This window comes from Podarcis liolepis (assembly GCF_965112155.1).
Source record: "Podarcis liolepis genome assembly, chromosome: Z".
In the NCBI taxonomy this organism is placed as follows: Eukaryota; Metazoa; Chordata; class Lepidosauria; order Squamata; family Lacertidae; genus Podarcis; species Podarcis liolepis.
Window position 1 is genome coordinate 45,194,376 of NC_139570.1, and position 20,074 is coordinate 45,214,449.

Sequence of the window (20,074 nt, forward strand, 5' to 3'; positions counted from 1 at the left end):
TCCTTCACATTACACCTTTCCTCTTGGTAAACCCATGAACAACCAAGTATTTGGAAAAGGATGCATTTCTAGGGTTTGGATGTGGGTTGTTCTAGGGTAAATGTTTTGGCATAGGAACATAAGAACCATCCTGCTGGATCAGGTTACAGGTCCATTTAGTCCAGAATTCTGTTCTCACAGTGGCCAACCAGATGCTTATGGGAATTATACAAGGAGCTGAGTTCAACAAGGAGAGAATGCAAATTTCAACTAGTAGAAACGCTATTCAGTTTACATTATTTTTATGATTTAAGAATAAGGATGGAGAATCAATGGCTGTGTGTGCATGTGTGCGATGAGGAACCTGTGGTGACTCTCTATCAGACCTGATCAACAGGCCTTAGAAGGCTGACTGATAAGAATTAGGACCCAACAAGTTCTGGAGAGCCACAGGTTACGTATTTCTGGTTTTAGAATGTAAGGTTCATTATGTTGGATGTTAGCATCCAAAATGCACATGTAAAGGGTTGGAGAACCCTGTGATGCCATACACTTTGTGAAAGTTATTTCAGTTGGTTCAGTTATCAACAGTTTTATGAGTCTTAACAGTCAAAGCGGCAGGAATGTTGTGTTGTGCTGCTGTCTGCCTCAAAGTCAGAGTATGTCAGTTTGTAAATAGTTACAGGTAGGTAGCTGTGTTGGTCTGCCATAGTTGAAACAAAAGAAAAAATTTCCTTCCAGTAGCACCTTAGAGACCAACTAAGTTAGTTATTGGTATGAGCTTTCATGTGCATGCACACTTCAGATACACTGAAACAGAAGTCACCTAGACCCTTATATATAGTGAGAGGGTGGGGAGGGATATTACTCAGAAGGGTGATGGGAATGGGTGATTGGCTGATAGGTGAGGTAAACCTGTTGAGGACTGTTAACGACTGCAATTGGTCTTACAGGAAAAAGCAAGGGGTGAGATGGCTAAAAATAGCTTTATCATGTATAATGGGATAAGAATCCAATGTCTCTATTCAGACCAGGTCTCTCCATGGTTTTAAGTTTGGTAATAAGTTGCAATTCAGCAACTTCTCTTTCCAGTCTATTTCTGAAATTCTTTTGTAATAAGACAGCTACTTTGAGATCTTGTACAGAATGTCCTGGGAGATTGAAGTGTTCTCCTACTGGTTTCTCTGTCTTATGATTCCTGATATCCAGATTTATGTCCATTTATCCTTTGGCGTAGGGTTTGGCCTGTTTGTTCAATACAGAGAGCTGAAGGGCACTCTTTCAATTTGTAAATATTAGTTAGTCTGTAACAGTTTAATCTATGTAAAATACTTTAGCAACTAAAAGAAACATCCACCTGCATTGTATATGTATTTAATCTGAAAGTGCAAGTATATTAAGTAAAAGTTATATGTTCTTTAAACTTTACACGAGAGTGTCTTGCGTAGTTTTTATAGGAGGGAAAAAACTAAAGGGTCAAACAACCCAGGACTGCCTTCTGCATACTCTGCAGATGGGAACTACAGTCTAATTTCCACACACTATCCATTATGCATTGTCACATTTCTCCTAAATAAAGGAATTTGGGTAGTTTAGTCTGGAAAGGACTATAAGAGTTCTTTGATAGCCCTTTGCAAACGTGAGGGAGAAAATTTGTTTTCGCTTACTCTGTAGGGAAGGTTCCAAACAAGAAAAGGATGTTTATCAAATCAGTAGGATGAACTTTCTGATGGTACAAGCTGTTTAGACAGCAGAGCAGTCTTTCGGTTCTGCTGACAGGAGTGTCAGCAGCTGGTGACTAGTCTGCCATTTCCCTCCCAGGAACCCCCTCTAGATGTTTTGGATGATGACTTCTACCAGCCCCAGCAAGATTTTACTTGCTCATCTTACTTACATTTGGGATTTGTAATTGAGCAGTATATTCAAATGGGGTTTAGGAGTCCACCGCCTACATCATTTTTGTGCTGTGTTGAATGTGGAAAACAAAACTGAATGTTATTGGTGTCGAAATGGAATGCTGATTTAAAGAAACAGTCACATTTTTCTGGAAGCAGAGACTGTCAAGAGGGAGTATAATAAAACCCAAGATTGCAGAAACACCGCTGAATATCTCTTTGATTGCCGGTATTATGTAAAAATTACTAGACAAGCAGTTGATAGAATTAAGAGCTGGGATATGTGGCATGTTAAAGGAGATTGGGTCAGAGAAATATCAGACTGAAGAATGTACAGGACCTGTGGAAAAGGATGGTGATCCAGGACTGCTTGAACCTGAAAAAGTAAAGTCAAATGCACAGCAGCAGATGTTGGAATGGAGTGGACATCCACATAGCTGTCTGGAGGATTTGATCAGACGAAGGATGCCGTTGTGCTGGAAGAGAAACAACCCGAGATGGCAGAACACATAAATGATGGTGTTGTGCCTCTGGAAGAAATGAATGGAATTTTAACCAGAAACATTAATAAACACCTATAGATGGCAAGGCTGAGAGAGAAATGCCCTTGTGTACAAGCTAAAGTAAACACAGAAGATGCTCCCAAAATTTTGGTGATTGACTTGGGGAAATAATTGAAAAAAATGGGAGGAAAGGGACTTTTTCTTTTCTCTTTAAACCAGAATACAGAGTCATGGCCAACAGCAAATCGGACTGGAATATATGGAATTGGGTATGAATCAATGAAGAGAGAACAAATAACTATGGACTATCATACTGTTGGGATTTGTTTGAACCCTTGGAGAGAAACTCATCATACTGGATTGGAAAATGACTATGATTTAATGATCATAAAAATTGAAGAGCTTCGATTGGACTTTTTTTTGGGGGAAGGGTGAATGTGAGAGGACTGGTAATGAAGACTGGAAAAAAATCATCTAGCAGATGGAGAAATAGCTGGACAGTAGTACAGCCAGATGTTATCCTGGAGTGCATAGTCTGAATATTTTGAATAACTGTTACATACGTAATTGGCAGACAGAGAACTGGAAGCCCTTCTTATTTCTTTTTCTTTAGTTCCTTTATATCTTGCTTTTCTATGACTTTCCTTTTCCATTATTTATATTTACATTTTGTTTTCTAATTTGAAGTTCTCTATCTTGGATTAAGGAATAAAAAAATTCCTTCCAGTAGCACCTTAAAGGTAGCACCTTAAAGACCAACTAAGTTAGTTCTTGGTATGAGCTTTCGTGTGCATGCACACTTCTTCAGATACACTGAAACAGAAGTTGCCAGATCCTTCTATATAGTGAGAAGGTGGGGAGGGGTATTACTCAGAAGGGTGGTGGGAATGGGAGATTGGCAGATAGCTGAGATGAGCCTGTTGACGACTCTAGACCTATTGCAGTCGTTAAGAGTCATCAACAGGCTCATCTCAGCTATCTGCCAATCTCCCATTCCCACCACCCTTCTGAGTAATACCCCTCTCCACCTTCTCACTATATAGAAGGATCTGGCAACTTCTGTTTCAGTGTATCTGAAGAAGTGTGCATGCACACGAAAGCTCATACCAAGAACTAACTTAGTTGGTCTTTAAGGTGCTACTGGAAGGAATTTTTTTATTTTGACTATGGCAGACCAACACGGCTACCTATCTGTAATTGGATTAAGGAAGATACACATAGGAAAGTGCTAGATCACAGGTAGGTAAACTAAGGCCTGGAGCCTGGATCCAGCCCAATCACCTTCAAATTCCGGCCCATGGGAGGTCTGGGAATCAGTGTGTTTTACATGAGTAGAATGTGTCCTTTTATTTAAAATGCATCTCTGGGTTATTTGTGGGGCATAGGAATTTGTTCACTTCCCCCCCCAAAATATAGTCCGGCCCCCCACAAGGTGCGAGGGACAGTGGACCGGCCCCCTGCTGAAAAAGTTTGCTGACCCCTGTGCTAGATTGAAGATGAAAGCCCCTTTGTGAGGGGCAGGGCGGAGAGGATCCCCCAGGGTGGGAGGCTAACGGGAAGAGGGGGAAGATCCCAAGTGGGAGCTGGGAAGGTTCACTCTTCTGTGTGCGGAATAAGGGTTAAGATTTCGTTTTAATAAATCTGATAGAGAGCTTTATAATTTCCTTTTATTCTTCTCTTGTTTTCTTCTTCATTTCATTTCATTTCCCTATTCCTTCTTTTTATCTTTATTTTCTAGATTAGTGTGACTTTTATTGTATTTTATGTTGAAACTGTTAGTAAAAAAGTATTGGAAAAGCAAAACGAAACATCTGAAGGGCAGCAGGCTATCAAAGGCTGGACAAGAGAAATAAAGAATTGTTTGAAACAACTTTATTTTTGAGAACCTCTCAGGAAAAATTGTGAAAAAACTTCTAGGTTTAGGGAATAACCTAGATCGTGTGTCTTTAAGGCAAGCTGTAAAAATTACCAACTTCGTAATACTAAAGGAATCTCCAAATTAAAATTTTATATCATTACATGGATTAGATTATGCACTTTAATTCAGTATAGTTGAATAGCAGTCAAATAGTAGAATTCTACACAAGCCATTTAAATATTTTAAAATTTTATTTGTTTAAGGTGAGAGCTTTTTATTTTTCTGTTATTAGCAGCATTGGCAGTGGAATCACACCACTGAACTAGTGTGCTGTTTTGCAAATGAATAAAAATAAAAATAAAACAAACTCTTGTTTCATAATTATTATTTTTTGTAAAATATTCCAAAGTACTGTTTCTTGTTTTACGCCACCATGATATGAGCAGGAAACAATTTCATAAGCACAGAATCAACAACATCTAGGTGGAATCCTCCAGTGGAAGAGGATTCTGTTACTAATTTTTTTCTGTATCTTATTTTTTCCCTGTAAGTTGCCCCAATGTCAGGGATGCGCAGGAGCCTGAGGAGTGGACAGGTTGTGGGCAGAGGAGACAGGTTGGGAGGAGGGTGTTTTGGAAAAGGGGCCAGTAATTTGTGGAGTTCTGTGCCACCTGTGCAGCAGCTGCCAGTAGTGGAGAAATGGGGTTAGGAGCAGGAGACCGGGTGGCCAGAGACAGGGGGAAGGAAACAAGAGAAGAACTGTAGGATGTTCCAGAGCCACAAAAGCATGCAGAACTCCAAGAGAGAGTCATGTCTGCGGAATCCCGTAGGTCACCCCCTCAATTGTTGCCTGGTGTTTGAGCGCATCATGTCAGTCAAGGGGGTCTGGAGAGGGTGGAGCTAGGCTGTTGCTCCATCAATCCAAGACAGTGGTGGAACGCTTTGTCACAAGAGACTAGGGCCCTGCGGGACTTGACGTCTTTCCACGGGGCCTGCAAGACAGAGCTGTTCCACAGGCCTTTGGCCAAGGCACAGTCTGACCCCACTCCTTTGGTAACCCTCATAGAACTCTAGCCCAATGGTTGCCATTAATTTGATTCTGAATTAATTTTAGAATGAATTGATTTTAGAATGCTGTGTTACTTTAATTGTTGTTAACCGGTCTGAGCCCGGCTTCAGCTAGGGAGGGCAGGATATAAATAAAATTTTATTATTATTATAGCACACAGGTCAGGTCAGAGGTTGCCTAGATAGCTAGTTATTGGGGAGTGATGTTGTATATTGGGAACTGATGTAACTGAGCACTTCACCAATAAAGAACTGGAAATCCAGTCACTTGTCCTGGTTGGTCTGGGTATGAATCTGAACACCCAGACACACAACTAAATACATTAAAAACCTAATTTGCTGGGTTGGCAGAAGGGATTGCCAAACCCTCTGTGATATGCAGATATTGAGCCTAGTTTTGCAGAAGTCCAGAACAGTTCCTAAAGATGTAAAATAGGGATAGAAACAGAGTATTCTGACTTATACAATATATTGTGGCCAAAAACAAAGACAAAAGAAGCACCATCTTATGCTTTGTATATATCCTAACTGTTGAAATAAAAGAATCACGCAATCATAGAGTTGAAGAGTTGGAAGGGATCCCAATGGTCATCTAGTTGATCCCCTGCAATGCAGGAATCACACCTAAAGAATCCCTGTCAGGTGGTCACCTAACCTCTGTTTAAAAACCTCCAAAGAAGGAGAGTCCACCACTTTCCAAGGTAGTCAAACAACTCTTACTGGCAGAAAGATCTTCCTAACGTTCAGTCAGAATCTCCTTTCTTGTCATTTGAATCCACTGGTTTGAGACCTATTCTCAGGAACAGCAGAATAGAGCACTACTATTCCTTCCCTTGATCTGGACACTACTTCTGTTAAAGCAGTCTACAATAGCATTGGCCTTTTTTGTTGCTGCACCACACTGCTGACTCAGAATCACATTTGCTGCTATGCTTGCTTTTATATCAGACCCTGGCCACCTCTAGAATGCAGCCCCTGAAAAGTTGTCTGCAGTGAATAGAGACATTGGCCTGAAAGGGTTTCTACAGTCCTGCCTTGGGGTTTCAGCCAGGAGTCTTTCCAAGACCTACCTGCACATTTTATGGACTGAACTTCGAACCTTTTGCATGCAAATCAGCTGTACTGCCATACTACCAATGAGCTACAGCCCTGCATTGGGCAGAGCCAAGGCCTTAGTATCTTCTTCAATTTGAAAAAGCTTTACAGGCTCGCCCTCACTCTCAGATGCCTCCTCCCCTCCCTCCTCCTCCTCTCCCTTTCAATCCAAGTTTTGAAGTAATTGCTTTCAGCTCGTCGTGTGCCAGATGTCACCACCGTTAGACATTCAATCTGTAACAATGAGGGAGACATTAAAAAAAACCCCCACCAGTGACTATTAAATATTTATCAAGATTATCTTGCTGACCTTTATTTTTATAACTGTTTGCACACTCACAAGGTGCTGGCAAGAGAGATAGAGAGAGAAGGAAATAGCTTCAAATGCACCCACGCCTGTTTTCTGCGCTCCATGGTCTCTTTTCACTTTCCTCTTTCTGAATCCTCCTACTGTTGAGTATGGAAAAAATCCCACCAGGCTGACAACTTGGCAACATCAGAACAGGCTGTACACTAAATGGGAAAGAGCATTAATTACTACTATTACTTTTAGTGAGAACATATTGCAGTAGCAGAGGGAGGAGGCATCGTGTCAGAATTCTCTGTAGGCCTTGAAGAGGCAACATAGCGGTCAGCAAAGCAGGCAGAAGTTTCCTGATTCTCCCAGATGTTTGGTCCCCCCCCCCTTGATGTGCCCTTGAAATAAAGTTCATCCTCCCACCCTATAGCAAAATCCTGCCATGTTTAAATTGGGGCGCTCTGCCTCTCTTCTCCGTGCATTAAGACTTAAAACTGAGAGAGAACTGGAGAGATTTAAGTTGACCCCTCCCCCCGCTTCTTTCTGGTTTGACCGTCATACCTAATTGAATTGCTTTCAGTCACTGCCAGACTTTGATGACTGCCTTAAGAATAAGGCTGGCAAAGTAACAGAGAATGACAGCTGTTTTTTGCAGCTGGTTCTAAACTATGGAACAGGTCAATGGGCAAAAATGAACTGGAGCTTGAAAACAAGGAAAGCATAAATTTAACTCTTGGCTGTGCACTGCCTGACAGGAAACTTGCACAGTCTCTCTCTCTCTCTCTCTCTCTCTCTCTCTCTCTCTCTCTCTCTCTCTCTCTCACACACACACACACACACACCAGTTGGTTAGCTCCCAGAGAGACCTGTGGATAAGAGCAGTCCTTTTGAGATGTGTTGCCAATACTCGCTTCCGGTAGCACTTCATGAAGGAGAAATTCAATTCAAGGCAAAAATTGTCTAATTCACACTTTCCAAAGCACAACCATTCTTTCAGAATTTGCACTTCTTTAAATTTTTCAATGCAGTTCTCCAGCAAGGCAATGTGCACAAGGGTAAAGTGTACACAAAAATACATATATACATGAAAACAACATATGAAAATGAATTATGTATGGGGAAACTGCTTTGCAAAAGAAAAGTGGGCATGCTGGGAGGAATTTACATGAAAATGCTTTAATAAAAATAATTCACAAACTGACATGTAAATGTGAATTTAAGATTAGAAAAAATGATTTACTGAACCAGGGTGCGGGGCTGTGGGGAGCGGGGGTGGGGGTCATGTTGGTGCTTCCAATTCATACAGTCCATTTCATTGGGATGTTTAAGGCTACAAAGGCCTCATTTGATTTCTGTAAGGTCTTAATGAGGGTTATTTACCTTAGAGTTTCAGGGGGCTTCTAGCCGGTTCTTCTTGCAGGTAGCATTCAATCATGTACCAGCAAATTCAGGTTGCACAACCGAAGTTGATCTGGTGTTCTTGCCAACAAATCTTCTCTCACCTTCAAATCACATTTTCTGTCAAACCTGGTACACTGGAAAGTGTGAGGTAACATTTGCTTGATGCAACATCATTTTGATTGTGAGTCCTGAGACCATATTGGCTTTAAGTCCTGGAAGACATGTTCCATGTCTTGCAGGCTCTTTTCCTTCTTGCCTGGGAAGGTGGGTCCCTGACTGATTCTAGCTACAAAAGCTGATGCAAAAGTTGAGCACACTATTGGGCTGAGGTACTGTTTGGTGGATGGGAGGGAAGTGTTCTTACATTTATTGATGTTAATTTTTGTATATTTATTTTAGATATTAAGATTTATGTCGGAAATGGTTCAGTTTGGTTGTGTACTTTTTGATGTGTTTTATTTATTGTTTATGACTACTTTTGTTATGTTTGTAATTATGTAATTTGTTCATGTTACAAGCTGCCGTGAGCATGGTTTTAACTATGGAAAGGTGGCATACAAATAAAATTGTGTGTGTGTATGTATTCATATATGTATGTATTTAACCTCTCCTCAAAACAAATTGGAATGAATACTCGTTAAATAGCTAGTGTCATCCAGTGTCTCAAAATGGCACTGCAAAAACACACAACACATAAAACTGGGTGGTAGTGGGGAAGAGAGTGGAGAATTGCAGTGAAAACTGGAAGAACAGTCAAAGTAGTGGCAATGGGCCCTTCAAGCATGCTGAGCTTTAGGTGTTGCCTGACGATAAGGACTTAAGAACACAAGAAAGGGTCTGCTAGATCAGGCCAATGCCATCCTGTTCTCACAGTGGCAAGTCACATGTCCATGGAAAACCCAAAAGCAGAACCGAAGTGCAACAGCACTCTCCCTGCTTGTCAGTCTCAGTGACTGCTATTCCGAGGCATACTGTTTCTGGTAGTGGAGCTAGAACATTGCCATAATGACTAATAGTCACTGATAAACTTATCCTCCATGGATGGTACCAGTTTTCCCAAAAGTAATACATCACCCGAATATAAGACCTACTTCCAGTTTTGCCTCTTGATGTAATATAAGCCCCCCCCCCCCGGAATATAAGGCCCCCGAAGCTACCATAAGGCATCTGACTCCTCTAGACCATAGCGGTGGGCGCTGCCACGCAGCTCACTGATTGGCCACAGCGCAGCTGGAGCTGTTCAGGCAGTGCGAGGTCTCTTTAAATCAGAGAGCCCACGCCACCACCAGGAGAAGCTGTCGCCTGCTGCTCGCTCTGCCCTGACGGAGTCTGGCTAACTCACAATTAGACAATAAATGTGTACCATATTCTTCTTCATGGAAAAATAAGACATCCCCTGAAAATAAGGCCTAGTGCATATTTGGGAGCAAAAATTAATATATGACACTGTCTTATTTTGGGGGGAACAGGGTAGGATGATGTTATGTACTGAAGTTCTCACCCTGGGCCAGCAGGGGGATACTGTACATAGTTATGCAAATGAAGGATCGAAAAGTGATGTTCAGTGATTGGATAGTTTGTATGCAAATGAAGGATCGAAAAGTGACATCCAGTGATTGGGTAGTTTTAGAAAATGGCAACAGTTACATTGTTCTGGAGCTCTATATAAGCAGGCTGACTGAGCTCCTCAGTTTAGTTCTGTTCTGACATCTGAATAAAGAAGAGCTGTTTGAAGAATCGCTGTGTCATCGGATATGTTCTCCCACAACTTAACAGATGACATCCTTTAAAGTCAGCTCAGGCCACTTGGGGACTTGAAGGGTGAGCTATGGTCTTCCAAAAATCCTACAGCAAAGCAAATTATTTTCCTCCAACAGGCATAGCACTGTGGGCATCCAAATACATTTGCTAAATCTGAAGGGAGGTGAAGAACATGCAGGATCTTTTAGCAATACCAGCTCCCTCCTACTTTGGAGAAGAGCTATAGCTTAGTGGTAAAGCATGTCTTGTGCGTGCAGTAGGTCCCATGTTCTATTCTTGATATATCCAGGTATAGCTGTGGATGTAGATGACCTGAAACCTTGGAAAGCCCCTGCCAGCCAGTGCAGGTAATACTAAGTTAGATGGACTGTACAAGGCAGCATCCTATGCCCCTCCTTCCTTCCTTCCTTCCTTCCTGCCTTCCTTCCTGCCTTCCTGCCTTCCTGCTTGCCTGCCTTCCTTCCTTTCCTTTTTCCAATAATGTTCATTACGTTTCTTGCAAATATAACACATACTGAAAAACAAACAAATAAAAAATAAAATAAAAAGAGAAATGAAACAAATAAAGCAAATAACAACAAAAGATATAACAACAAACACATAAATACAATACAAATTAATAATTGATTAAACTTCCAACCTCATAAACATATTACTTGACTTCCTCTAATCCCTCCCGTCTGAATTTCCTTGTAACTAAATGTAGCAGTTTTCTAATATCATTATTCAAAAACAATATTCCAATTATAGTCAAGTTTCTTAACTTTTCTTAACCTTCTAAATCTCATTTATTTAATTAAATCCTAATTTAATCCTAGGCCTAATTGATACTTTCAGGTAACTTCTAATTTTTAATGTTACAATATCTATTCAAATACTCTTTAAATTTCTTCCAATCTTCTTGATATTCCTCTTCTTTCTGGTCAGGATTCTTCCAGTGCAGTCAGCTAGCTCCCTGAAGTCCATCATCTTCATCTGCAATTCTTCCACAGTTGGTAATTCTTGTGTTTTCCATTTCTTGGCTATTAAAATTCGAGCAGCAGTTGTGGCATACAAAAATAATTTAACATCTTTCTTGGGCAATTCCAAACCTATTATTCCAAGAAGAAAGGCCTCTGGTTTCTTAATAAATGTATATTTCAACATTTTTTCCAGTTCATTATAAATCTTCTCCCAGAAGTCTTTCACCTTGGGACAAGTCCACCACATATGGAAAAAAGGTACCTTTTTTTTCTTTACATTACCAACAAAGGTTAACACTGTTGCGATAAATCTTTGCTAGTTTTACGGGGGTTAAGTACCATCTATACATATTGTCATAATATTAATATTAATTAAAATAATATAATATTTTCCTTTAACATCCATCCTTCCTTTCCTGACTGGATGATTTTAAGGAGAGGGTCCTCCTCTAAACCAGACATCCCCAAACTCGGCCCTCCAGATGTTTTGGGACAACAACTCCCATCATCCCTAGCTAACAGGACCAGTGGTCAGGGATGATGGGAACTGTAGTCCCAAAACATCTGGAGGGCTGAGTTTGCCTAAGCCTGCTCTAAACCCTCAATCTCACTCAGATTGTTGTAGCCAAGAAGCTCCATTCCAGCTGTGTGAATGCACTTCAATTTTAAAATTTAATGTTGTAAATTTGTTTTTATGTTGTAAATGCTATGGGCTACATTGTATGATCTTAGAGGAAAATTTTCTTTTTATTCTGTGTTGTCCATTGTAAAGGCCTTTGGCTATATACAATAATACTGACCAGATCACTTGGATTGTGCTCACTATGTTAAACTTTCTAGTGGTGGCCCTTAAATGATTGAATACTTTTTCACAACCACACATAAAAAACTAGTTACAGATAGGTAGCCGTGTTGGTCTGCCATAGTCAAAATAAAAAAAATTCCTTCCAGTAGCACCTTAAAGACCAACTAAGTTAGTTCTTGGTATGAGCTTTTGTGTGCATGCACACTTCTTCAGATACAGTGTGTATCTGAAGAAGTGTGCATGCACACGAAAGCTCATACCAAGAACTAACTTAGTTGGTCTTTAAGGTGCTACTGGAAGGAATTTTTTTATTTTGACATAAAAAACTATACACTCTTCCAGCATGACATGGAGAAAGCTAACTGGATCCCTTCTCCCTAACATGCTAGTGTCTACACGGAGGGATTTTTGTTGTTGTTTTAGTGTTCACTTTTGACAATGTTCACTTTTGACAATACGAAGAAATGTGTTTGGTTGTATGCATGGAAGGTCACTTGACTTGAGAGCTCCATCCAAGATCAAGGTCAAGCTTGAGACTCACAGGGAAAATCCAGCAGTGTTGGTTCAAGAGTTTAAAGACCCAGAGTGCTTGTAGGACCGTGGAAGTCTCCCAGGATTCTTCTATGATAATGTAAGCAGGTACCTAGCTCCAACTGAGGTCTTATATATTTTGGCAGGACTATAGTGCAGTAAGCCCCACCTCCCCAGAGGAGCTTGTTGGCTATTAAAGGCACCTTTGCCTTATTCTGCTGTCTTGGGATTTGCAGGAGTGAAGAGAGAAAGACACTGCAAAAGGCTCCTCTGAATCAGAGGAGAGAGGCAACACTATTCTGGTTCTGAGGGTTCTGAAAATGATCCTGACAGATCCTCCCCCAAGGATAGAACTGTAGCTTCATCCTCCTCTGAGTCAGTTACACAGTTCATGTTCTCTGGGTTGTATGCCATGACACTGGGACAGAAATCCCATGATAAATTTCTATCCTAAAGCCCATGTTGAATGGGCACTCCAGTGCACAGATCCTAAAACACAAGGAGAAATGGGATGCAAACACACACTGTGTACAAGAATGTTGTGTGCTGCAGAAGTGGTTAGTGGTGGGTTAGAGAGCTTGGAATATAGAGAAAAATTAGTAGTAGGGGGTCAGTTCAAAAAAGTTTGAGAAATGATGAGTTAGGTGTTTGGTGCAAATGTTAAACATAGTGGGCCTGAGTCTTATTATTTGATGCAGCCATTTTTTCCTGTGCAGTGGCAGACCAGGAATCAGTAATCGAAAAAGGGCTGCTGCTGAAATCAATTGCAAAAGCCATTAAGCATATATATATATACACACAGCAAACTCTCCAGCTAACGCCATTCATTCCTTCTCCTCAACAGCTTGTTGTTCTATTGGCTCTGATTGTCTGGTTGGGACTCTATATCCGGAAGATCCATTGGCTGCACTCAGGCATGACAAAACCAGTCACCTGTTAAATTTAGATTTCTTGAATCTGCCAACAGCCTGACACATTGATAAACAGCCGCGGTTTTTAGAAAAGGTTGGGAAAGCTCGCTCACTCTCCGTTAATTGCTTTGTGGTACTGAACCATAAAAACAGCATTGACTCAGTTCTGAGCAATCTCCCCATAACACAGGGGAATAGTGGCTCCTCGTAACAAGACGAAGGGCTCTCCATCACTCTCCAGACGGTGGGGTCAGCTGACCCTTTGAAAAACAAAGGCAGTTCAAATTTACTGCCAGCACAGCTGCTGTGTCAAGAGAAAGGAGGAGCAATGGCCACCAGGCCACTGTTAACAAAGAAATAGACTTTCCAGATGGTGACTACCAGTCCATTCCATGATCCATGAGAAAGAAGAGGTGACTACAGGAAGTATTCACTACATTTATGAGATAGTTAAAAGGCAGATTAGGCTTTTGAGAGGCCTTATGGAGTGATGGGGTGATGTAACTTTACAGGTACAATCATAGAATCGTAGAGTTGGAAAAAGAAGAGTTTGGATTTGATATCCTGCTTTATCACTACCCTAAGGAGTCTCAAAGCGGCTAACATTCTCCTTTCCCTTCCTCCCCCACAACAAACACTCTGTGAGGTGAGTGGGGCTGAGAGACTTCAAAGAAGTGTGACTGGCCCAAGGTCACCCAGCAGCTGCATGTGGAGGAGTGGAGACGCGAACCCGGTTCCCCAGATTACGAGTCTATTGCTCTTAACCACACTGGCTCTACTTTGGGAAGGGACCCAAAGAGTCATCTATTCAAACCTCCTGCGGGAAATCTCAGCTAAAACATCCATGGCAGATAGCCATCCAACCTTTGCTTAAAATCCTTCAAGGAAGGAGAGTCCACAATCTCCTGAGGGAGACCATTCGCTGTCGAACAGCTCTTACTGCCAGAAAGTTTTTCCTGGTATATTTAGTCTTCTTCCTTGTAACTTGAAGCCATTGTTTTGAGTCCCACCCCCCAGAGCAGGAGAAAATAAGTTTGTTCCTTCTTTCATGTGACCACCCTTCAGATATTTGAAGATGGCTATCATATCTCCTCTCAGTCTCCTCTTTGTCAGACTAAACATACCCAGCTTCTTCAATGACTCCTCTTAAGGCTTGGTTTCCAGACCCTTGATTATCTTGGTTGTCCTCCTTTGCATATGTTCCAAATTTTCAACATCCTTCTTAAATTCCTTCTGGGAATGGAGTTGAGAGACGACCTAACCTGGGGAGGGAACAGCAAAGACCTGGTGAAGAGAGCACAGCAGAGGTTATATTTTCTGAGAATTCTCCAGAAAAACAATCTCTCAAAATACCTGTTGATGGCATTTTACCATTGCACTGTGGAGAGCGTACTAACATAGTCTGTGTGTGTGGTTTGGGAGCTGCACAGCCAGGGAAAAAACAATGTTATCCAGGGTTGTAAAGACTGCAGAGAGAATTATTGGGTGCACTCTTCCCACCTTAGATCAAATCTATGCTGCCAGGTGCCATAAGAAAGCAGCAGAGATAGCACATGATAGTACGCACCCCGGAAATGATCTCTTTCAGCTTCTGCCTTCTGGAAGAAGGTATAGGGTTATAGACTTCCAGAAGAAGGTATAGGGTTATAAAGGCCAGGACTAGCCGCCTGAGAAACAGTTTCTACGCTAATGTAATTCTGGTTCTAAACGCAGCATAAGGGGTCTCTGTAGTACAGTGTATTTTAAAATGGGGTTTTAGAGTTTTTAGGGTTTTTGAATGTTTTATGTAGTTTTTATGCAGTTTTATGTAGTTTTGTGGTAGTTTTATGTAGTTTTTCAACTTCATTGTTCCGCAAGGGACAATGACAATAAAGATATCGTAATCGTGGTGCCCAGAATTGGACACAATATTCCAGGTGTGGCCTAACCAAGGCATAACAGAGTGGTACTATTACTTCCTTGAAGGGATGCGGATGGTGCTGTGACCAAACCACTGAGCCTCTTGGGCTTGCGATCAAAAAGTCGGTATTTTGAATTCGCGTGACAGGTGAGCTCCCATTGCTGTGTCCCAGCTTCTGCCAATCTAGCAGTTTGAAAGCACACCAGTGCAAGTAGATAAATAGGTACTGCTGTGGCAGGAAGGTAAATGGCGTATCTGTGTGTTCTGGCTTCCGTCACGGTGTTTTGTTGTGCCGGAAGTGATTTAGTCATGCTGACTACATGACCCAGAAAGCTGTCTGTGGACAAACGCAGCTCCCTCGGCCTGAAACAAGATGAGTGTCTCACCGCAAAACCACCTTTGACTGGACTTAACTGTCCAAGGGTCATTTACCTTTTTTAAAAATTATTACATCCCTTGATCTAGATGCAATACTTCAGTTGAAGCACCCTAGAATACTCATATTAAGCTTGTGGTCTACTATGACCCCCTAGATCCTTTTCACATGTACTGCTAGTAAGCAAGGTGTCCCTCATCTTATATTTGTGCATCTGATTCTTCCTGCCTAAGTGCAGAACCTTACATTTGTCCCTATTGAGATTCATTTTATTAGCTTGTGCCCAATTCTCCAATCTGTTAAGGTCGTTTTGAATTCTGATTCTGTTTGGATAAGGAACAAGCGGGAAGTAGCTGGTGCCTCTAACAACACCTTTCTTGTCTGTTTGTCAATGAGGAAGACTTTACAATCTTCAACAAGATTGAACTATACATGCAGCAGAATTAGATGGTCTAATCCTGAGCAGGAAGGGTAGGTCATATCACTTTATATTGTTGGCCCGGAAGGCCTGGGAACATGGAACACCATTCCCCTACCCACTATATTATAATACCCTTCTGCAATTAAAAGTCAAACACACCAGAAAGTAATGCTATAGCCTAGAACCAGAAGTCTGTCTGACCGCCTCATTCTTTTACATACTCTCCCAGTGTCCATATTTTCCAGAGTCAGTCACAGAATTACGGAAGCCATCCCAGCTTCTGATTTGATAATGGAATATCCCTATTTCCAACACCAGTGAGCTCAGGGAGGGGGATGAGCTAGCACTTGTCCTGAGCAGCAACATTTGTGGCAGTGGCAACTCTGAAGGAGCATCACATTGCCTCTCCATGGCTGCTGCTGTTGGCCTCCTCCAATGGGCAGCTTGTAGCAGCTGCTAGAGAGCAGGTGAGGAGGAGGAGAGGCTGCCACCACCGTGGGGGGGGGGGTTGAAGAGTCTCAGTTGCGGAGTGAAAAATGTCAATATTTTCATCTGACCAAAACTGCTGGGCATGTTGTTGCATGTGTAGATTAAGTCTCAGAGCTTGGCTCGCTGATTTCTTCTGGAGATGGACCATGAGACTTGTTGCTTGTGAAGTCACAGAGGATGAGGGTGGAAACAATACAGTTTAATATTCTAATCCAGCTTGCTTGCATAGACAGTTGAAAAGTCTTGGGTTGATTAAGTTGGTCAGTCATGAAAATGTGCTGATGATAAAGCACAGCCTGAACCCAAATGGACCATTTATCAATGTGATACAGACTTTTTGCAAAAAGTGAACAAGTGACAAGGAGAGTGTAGTTAGTGGCAACGCACTGATTCATTGCCCCTTAGGGAGTTTGCCAAAGTTACCTGCTATTCAACAAAGAGATTCAAATGTTTTGAAGGCAGTTCGAGGGAGGTCTGTTGCTCAGTTGTAAAACATCTGCTTTGCATGCAGAACACCCCAGGCTAAATCCCTGGCATCTATAACTAGGGTTGGGAGAGACCCCTGCCTGGAATCCTGGAGAGCCACTGCCAGCATACACTAGGAATAGGAACTTCCGGCCCTTTAAATGTCACAGCACAGCAATCCCCACCAGCCTCATCCAACACACCCAATGGAAGTTGAAGTCCATCAACATCTAGTGGTCCACAGGATTCCCACCCATGTTGTAGACACCAGTGAGCAAGAGGGATCAATAATATGCTTCACTATAAAGCAGAATCCTATGCACCTATTGGTAGATAAACAATCAGACCAAGGTGAGAGATAGTAATATCAATTGGTTATTGTTAGGGTTGATGCATACCTGAAAGCACATCACTTAGCATCTGATCACACCAAAACTTCCCACACATTGATTCACTGAGAGCAGGGGTGCCAATTTAAATAAAATATGGGGGGGGGGCCAAGTAAGCCCCGTCCTGCATAATCAATCACAGAATGTGATGCACTTATGCTATTTGAATGGCAATGCCCATGAGCTATTCAGCTGCAATTTTAACAGATGCAGGATTTGATTGCCTTAAGGGATGATGGTGTTGTCTCACATGGGCACTCCCAGTTGTTGATGATATTGTGGTACTGTAGTATCAGCCTGTGTTGTCCTGCCCAATATTTGAGTTAAAGGGTCACTCACTGGGTGCCGTTGACTGTATAGTAACTGAAATTATTCCTTCCTCATATACAGAGGAGTATTGACCATGCTGAAACAGGACTGCAACAGGGTTCTGCAACATATTACTGGTAGTTCTGACTTCATACGATTTTCAGCAGATGATGCTCAGAAGGCACAAAATGCAGGAACCTTGCAGAAACTTCAGAGAATGGTAGGACTGAGCATTTGCTGGGTCCCTTAAGTAACCAAACAATGCACTGCATAGGACACTTTAGGAAGAGACTTTAGAAGACAATTCCCATTCTCCACGCCTCCTTCTTTTTAGGTTAAGGAGGCCCAATGAGGATACCCCAGCAGGCCCCCACCCCACGCCAGCACAATATACAGTCCTTAATAATGCACTGGACTTACTACTCCAATTAAGAGCAAAAACATTTCAGCTTACCAATGCCTTATTTCTGCTCTTGCAAAAAGGATTGGTAACAGAAGCTGAAGTATACTTAATTAATGCCTGAAATCTTAGTCTTCAGGCAGGATTTAAAAGTTGGTGAATTATTTTTATTGGTTGTTGTTTTTTAATTCTTGAAATAAAATGGATGTTTGGTTGTTCATATATGATGATAGTACTGAAAATAAATTGAACTTTAAAGTGGTAAAAAAAAAATAACTTTGGGGACCCCAGCCATCTCAAATATTATATTGGTGGGGGCAAAGGGACCTCAGTCCCCCAGAGCTGGCTCCTATGACGGAGAGATTTCATGGTTCAATGGCAGAGCACATGCTTTGCATACAGAAAGTGTGGTATAATTAACCTCATATAACCTACATTATAAAGTCAAATTGATGCCTCAAGGGGTTAATGCCATAGAGTAAGCTCTCCTGCAAGCCTTAGCTAGGTCACTCCCCCTCACCTGGCAAAAAAAGTAATCAAACATTTTGTTCCCCTCTCAGTCTACCTGAGAAGCTCAGTGTGTAAAGAGGTCTAAGCTGGTTGCTTCAAGCTTAGACTGCACGGCTCTTACAAGCCCTTATTGTGTGCTTATACCAATAATTTAGGAACTTTCATGACTATAACTAAGCCAAGTTTTACTGCCTGTGTTTTCTGACTGAAAAGCACATGAATCTGACCTTTGGAGAGTTTGTAAGCTACGGTAACCATTTTTTAACTTACTAGATGTGTGGTCTTTTTCTATGTTGGGGGAAGAGGGAACTTCTGGAACTGACAATGACATATTTTAAAGGTCCAACAGCCTATATTTCCATGTTTTTCCTTGCTGCATATTTTGTGATTTTTAAATCTCTGCTGGGATTTAATCTCTCACTAAAGAGTACTTGTCCCAAACCTGGATCTTGGCATTCAGGGAATTCTATTTTTATATCCCCCCCCCCCTTGCCACCAAACAGCAATTCAGTGGGGAAGGGTCACTGCACAGTGGGAATCTCATTTGCTTGCAGAAGGTTCCAGATTCAACTCCCAGTATTACCAGATTGAGCTGGGAATGTCCTTGGTCTATGTCCTTCAATGTCCTTGAGCATTAAAATTTTGGTGGTCCCTGCCTTATCTAGTGTGCTAATTTACTGCTTTAAAGGAGGAGTTATTGATTTGGTAAAATATATCACCACTCACTTGCAGTCTGAAATGGTATAGTCCATTCTATCTCCCTAGAATTCTGCCACTCCGATCCCAACTCATTCTAGTCCATATGTAGTAGGGCAGGTTCTATTTAGGCAAATATGCCTTTCTTTTATCAATTCCATCTCTTGGGAAAATCTTCCCTTTCCGTTCACCTCCTTGATTTCTGTCACCTCTTGGCACTAGAGTCTATAATTCTCCATCTCTCTTCACACTGATGGATAGCTTTTTAATCTCCCCTCTGTCCTCTCTGCCACTATGCCAGGTCAAAGACTGTTTAAAGGCCCTGGCAATTAAACCAGATAAATAAAATCACATTGCTTATAATTACTGGGGACAATTTGGTTTAATTAGATGTTAAGCTAGCTCGCCTCTCTTCTTTACAGGCCCAGATAAATACCTGAACCTCACATTGGAAGGCGGTCACTTGGAAGCTGTTACGGCTTTGTTGCTCTTTGTGTAATTAATGACCATTAAAATCACTAATTAGGTCGTAAGTTTTAAATAAGTTGCTCTAATTATCACTGGGTGCACAGTGAACTGATTCACTGTGGACAAGGCCTTCAAAAGATGAAGAATGCCATTCAGCGGCTTTGAGGGTTATTTCAACTTCACTATTTGTAGGTCTGCAAAACAAGAGGGTCTGTGTTAGTAAGCTAGTGCAGGGATGATTTGCACAGTTCCTGGGTGAGGCACAGGAAGTAAGGCACTTAAACAATGTCAAGAGGGGTAATGCAGTGAGCAAGGTGGAATTTAAATGCTGACTGAGGAAGGGGAGATAACTGAGGATTGCCAGTAGGCTTTGTGTCACTTCTCTAGCTCTTAGCTGGGGACAACAATGGCATAGTATGTGGCAGGGTCAGAGGGGCAGTTGCCCTGGGCACAAAATTGTTGGTGGTGAAAAATATCAACACACGGTGCTGCCTCAATACAGCTGTTCACTTTTGTCACTGGACTCCATTGAAAACAGCTTCTCCATGAGAACCAGAAAGTGACCTCTCCAGACAACAGAACAA

General features: G+C 41.7%; 2 long non-coding RNA genes across 2 annotated transcripts in view; one reads left to right on the plus strand and one right to left on the minus strand.

Moving 5' to 3' along the window:
• Nucleotides 1-20,074, minus strand: part of LOC310698658 — a 268,507-nt gene that overhangs the window by 109,754 nt on the left and 138,679 nt on the right. The window lies entirely within an intron of this gene.
• On the plus strand, nucleotides 581-19,481 carry LOC310698679. Its single transcript, XR_014521693.1, has 4 exons — nucleotides 581-664; nucleotides 11,014-11,078; nucleotides 17,498-17,636; nucleotides 19,445-19,481. It is a non-coding gene; the product is annotated as an uncharacterized lncRNA (long non-coding RNA).